Source organism: Trachymyrmex cornetzi, unplaced genomic scaffold, assembly GCF_001594075.2.
Source record: "Trachymyrmex cornetzi isolate Tcor2-1 unplaced genomic scaffold, Tcor1.1 scaffold439, whole genome shotgun sequence".
Taxonomy (NCBI): Eukaryota; Metazoa; Arthropoda; class Insecta; order Hymenoptera; family Formicidae; genus Trachymyrmex; species Trachymyrmex cornetzi.
In genome coordinates this window covers 9,849-15,571 of record NW_017299168.1, presented here as the reverse complement: position 1 = coordinate 15,571, position 5,723 = coordinate 9,849, and positions in this window count along the sequence as shown.

Genomic DNA, 5,723 nt, shown 5'->3' with positions numbered 1-5,723 from the left:
TAGCATTTACTTATTAAATAATGCATATCATAATATTTTTTAGCATTTGCTTATCTTTTTCAAGCGTCAATTATATTTTATTTATTAGCAATAGCTCTGTATATTTTATTAACGTCATCAAATAATAAAACGTGAGACATTAAGTAGGATATATACCTACAAAAATTAATTCAAAGTGTAATATCATAAGAATTGCCTTATGGCTTTTACAGGAGATAGTAGAGAGCATTAGATTTCATGAAGAAAGTCAATATCATGCTCAATTGAAATTAAATCCAAAAAGGATATATAAAGCATTTGGTGAACTTATTCGTTATTACTACATGGAGTCTAATTGTGGACAATTGTCATTACTTCATTTAATTAAAATTAAAACATATGAAACGGTATCGAATTGAAATAAAATCATCCATAATGTAATATTTATGATCGATCATAACTATTAAATATTTCATTAAATGTTTCATATCGTTCTAGATAAAAATATAAATTTTTTTTTTAAGGTGATCCATACCTAGTGGCCTTAATCTACGTATCTATAAATAAAAATTCCGTGAAAAGAAAGGCAATCTAATCTAGATTATCTGTGTGTCTATTCTGTTGTTCAATACTTGTTGAACGGCACTTACATACGTTATATCTCCTAGTGTACATATCTTACAGTGTAATTCTCACAAAGTTCCTAGAGAAACTGTGGAATCTATTTCTGAAAATCTTATAAAAAGTGTTAAAACGTGTTTGTACTTCGAGCAGCAAAAACTAATTCAGAGTTAAAATGCTAGCCGACTCGGAAACTATGACACTAGAAAGAGCGCTGGCACCATTAATGACCATTGGCGCGTTCTGCAATTTGACCATGTTCGAATATCCTCTTGGACAATCTAGGACGTATATCACTTGCCTGTATAATTTGGTCAAATGGAGCTTTCTAATGTACTTCTTTTACTATCCACATTACATCTTTTGTTTCCGAATTAAAGGAATATACATCTTACATATCATATCGTTGATCACCATTATATTAATTCCCATTAACATCTGCCGTTTTAAGGTAAAAATTTAACATGTACTCCCGATTACTATGGTATATAATAATACTTGATCTTTTAATATTACTTGTCTTTCGTTTAGTAGTATTTTTAATTGATGGCATTAAAGGAGTCTTAAATTCACAATTATAGGCAAATACAAATTTATGAAAAGTTTTTATAAAAGGCTTTCGTTACCTTCAACTATGACCTACTTTTAATCAAACTCAAGCTATGCAGTCTATCCCATTCGGCCCTCTCGCTAATCTACTCGTTCCTTACAATTCGCACCCAGCAAGCCCTCATGTATAATCCTTTTCCTCTATCCTCCTCTCCTCGTGAAATGTCCTCTGGAGTACCCCAGGGTTCCATACTCGGACTTTTACTTTTAATATTTTTGTCTCTGATTTGTCTATATAATGTTTCTCTGTCCTCCGATCTCTTCATTTATGCAGACGACGTAATTCTTCTCAAATCCTTTCATCCATTCGATGCTTTAACAGACTGTTCCGCTTTAAATAAAAATCTAAAATCTATTGCCGAATGAACAATTCAAGTAGTGAAATATACACAAAATTATAGACTTCTTTAATTAATACCATAAAATATAACAGCGAAAATAACTGGGTGTTAGGTGTCTCTGAGCTGGATACTATCTTGCGCAAAAATTAATTGTGAATAACAAATTAGATTTGTACGTTTCGGCTCACGTTATGAACCATCCTCAGCAATAACAATTACCGCTAATCGCGCTAAATAGCGCGCAGACTCCTAACGCGCAGTTGAATTTTGCTGTTATAATCTATTGCCGAATGGTCTCTGCTAATAATTCGCTGCATCTAAATCCCTATAAATCATCCTTGCTTATTGTCGGTTCCTCAACATTATTATCTCGTATTCAATCTTTCCATATTTCTTTTAACTCCGTTCCAATTCATCGCTCCTCCTCTATTGAAATTCTTGATGTCCATGTTGAATCTTCATATTCGATTCACACGTGGCCGTCAAGTGTCGGGCTGCGTACACCTGTCTACATCTTCTTTATCCCCTTCCCTTCACTACATCCTTTCCTGCTCTCAAAATCTCTTCACTTCTCAATTATGCGTTATTTCGTTATTTGATTACGTCAATGTCGTATACGTTCTGTCTCTTACTCAACAACTCCTGAATCGTGTACAGCGGATCCAAAATTCTTGCCTCAGCTTCTCTTATTGTGTCAGTAAATACGACCATATCTCCGTATTATCAGAGATCTGGCTGGCTTAAAACATTTTTTTCTTCATCTATGCTGTCTTGTTTTTTATCTCCTTCGCTCCAATACTCCCTTATATTTGCGACGCATCCTTCAATTGAACTCTGAGCTTCATTTTACTTTTAACCCTCTTGTCACCAGGTACCAATACTACTTATCCTTCCCATTCATCGTTCCGCAAAGTTCCGTGCTGCTTTCTCCTACACCTCAGTCAAATGTTGTAATTCTCTTACTATATCAATAAAAACCATTTCCTCTTTGTCCTGTTTTCCTTCTGTTGTCTCACGTTTTATCGTGTCACCCACAGTATTTAAACAAGACTGATGTAACTGGTAAATGTAGGTGCTTGAGTGTGTGTATGTGTGCGTGCATATGTATATAAATTTAACTATTGTTTCATTACTCAGAACATTGTTGCCTTAGTTGCGGTTTTTTGTTGCTGGTAGGCTTTGTAACAGCAGTTTTGCTGACGTCTAACCATTTGCAAGCTACTATGGTCTATCGTGTCATATTTTTTATTTATGTTTATTACTCTTTTAACGTGTAATCTTTTCCATAGCGCTTTGCAATAAACTAAATTAAATTAAAAAAAATTTGTTTTAACAGATCAATTTTAATACTTAATTTATTACATTGTAACTCTTTATATGTATCACATTCTGTATAAACTTTGCAATAACTATTTTTACTCAAATATAAAATTACAATAATTTTGTTCGTGTCGCATAATCGATCAATATGATTTTTTTAAAGGAATTGAAAATATGTTTACGTGAACTTGCTATAGTAGACCACACGTTGGAAGCTTTTGGAACGCCAAACGAATATCAAAGGCTACGTAATTGGATAATTCGAATAATTATCGGATTTATTGTATACGTTTGTTATTTTGTAACATATTCTGCGTTTATGTATTCTTTTGGTTACGACACAACTACATCTTGGGGCCTGATCTTACATATATTTCTGGTGTATTACCCGCACAATGCCGTTGTCTTAAGTGCTCTGATTTCTGCAGCTATCATTGGGTTAGTATTATAGATATGTGTACGAGGTCTGTTCAAAAAGTATCGCGAATTTTGAATTTCCGCGGGTTTACGTATATTCGATTTTCGATTTTTTTGTGGCGTTATGTTGGTACTCATGTCTCTCACTTATGCCGACAAGTTCGGCCATTTTGAATGTTCAGTTAATTTTTGACAGCTGCTTTACTTGCACGTGTTTTGGTTCGTTTTCGATTTTTGCCTATTCCAAAAAATGGATCAAAGAATCTGTATCAAATTTTGTGTGCAAAACAAAATTAAGTGTGCGGACGCATTCCGAATGTTGACTGTGGCATATGATGAAGCTATCTTGGACTGAAGCAACGTTTATCGGTGGTACAAAATGTTCTCAGAGGGCCGAGAAGATGTGAACGACGAAGAGCGTGAAGGTTTTGCTTACAGTTTTCTTCGATTGGAGGGGCGTGGTGCATCATGAGTTCTTGCCACAGGGTAGAACGGTCAATAAGGAATATTACCTGCAAGTTATGCGCAGTTTGCGCGAAGCAATCCGCCAGAAACGCCCGGATTTGTGGAAGAACAAAAATTGGCTTTTGCACCATGATAATGCCCCTGCTCGTTGCTTGTGCGCGAATTTTTGGCCAAAAACAACACACTAATGATGCCGCAGCCACCGTATTCCCCAGATCTGGCCCCCTGTGACTTTTTCTTGTTCCCGAAACTGAAGAGGCCCATGAAAGGACGACGCTACGCTACGATTGAGGAGATAAAGACGGCATCGAAGGAGGAGCTGAACAAGATCACAAAAAATGATTTTTTGAAGTGCTTCGAGGATTGGAAAAAACATTGGCACAAGTGTATAATATCTGATGGGGATTACTTTGAAGGGGACAAAATGGATATTCATGAATAAATAAATAATTTTTGAAAAAACACAAAATTCGCGATACTTTTTGAACAGACCTCATTTATGAATCACTAGAAGGGATATTATTGTGCGTCAAAATGTTTACAGAGTGAAACACTTAAAGACCTTCTGGTACATACAATATAAAAAAAGAGAGCCATCTCCGTCAATGACCATGACCTTGACAATATATGTATGTTGTCTATACAAAATATGCGTATACAATACTTATTTTGAGTATTAAAAATATACTAAACAACAATTATTTAAAATAAATAATTAATCACTACTTTTTATTATTAAATATTTGTAAGAGGTGACATCTTTAAAAAATGCTATGGCGGAAATAATGTTGAGTGAAGTAATCGAATAAACATATATGGTCAGAATTTTCCTCTCCGATGAACCTGACCTTGACATATGTCGTTATAAAAAAATGACGGTAAAATTGTAACATAAAAAATAAGAGTAAAAATCATCTTAAAAAAGTAATTACAAAACTAACGGTAAAAGTAACTTTCATCCCTGGCTGTAAGGAAGAGCTGCGCCGCATGTCAACAAGTAGTTATATTACGATTGAATTGATGCTACGCAGTTTGAAAAAATAATTCGAATTTTTTCATTTTTCTTCTTTTCATTTGACATTCAAAAAAATAGGAATAATTAACGTAGACTATTAATTTTAGTTTGTGCGATAATGATATGTTCTCTGAGTATAACTGTAAAAGTAAAAGCCAGTCGGACTAATAGTCTTTTTGGAATTGTGATTATCATATTCGAAGCACGGTTTCGGGAAAAACGCGAATAAAGTTCTGAAACATTTTAGTACAAGTACCGCTCCGTTTTCCGTTAGGAGCGAAAGTGACACTCAGAAGGGAACGAAACTCTGCTCTATTATATAGAAACGTTCTACAATGGTTTCGAAAGGTTGAATATAAATAATGGCGAGCGCCGGTAATAACAGTAATTGGTTGGGTCGCGCTATTTGAATCGATCGAGTGGCCCCAAACATTGTCATTTTATCTCGTATATTTTGGACAATTTCGGTTTCTCCCAAAAAACGTTTTTGTGGCATATTCTTAAGACTAAGTTTTCAAAGAAAGCCAACAAAAATCGAGCTTTTTTAACTTTAAAACTAAAAACCTAGTTAAAATACATTTGTTTAATGTATTTAACAATTGCTTAGCAATTTCATGTAACATTTCCCTGCTTATTACTGATTGCCAAATTGTTATTTTCTGTATGGCGCGTAGTATTCAGGTGGCTTTCTTTTTCGTTATCTAAAAATTATAAGTTTTGGACAAAACACATTTAAAAATTCTGCTGCTAATATATGTATAAATATTATATTGAAATATAAAAAGTAAATAATTAAATTATAATTTAGTCCAGCTTCTGATTATTTATTAACGCAATTAGAATTAATATGCTTATACATAATGTATATATGTTATAATGTTAATAAAATATATAACTAAGTCTTTTTTAATTCAGATGCATAAGCTCCAGATTTCATCGAGTTAATGAACGTTTAC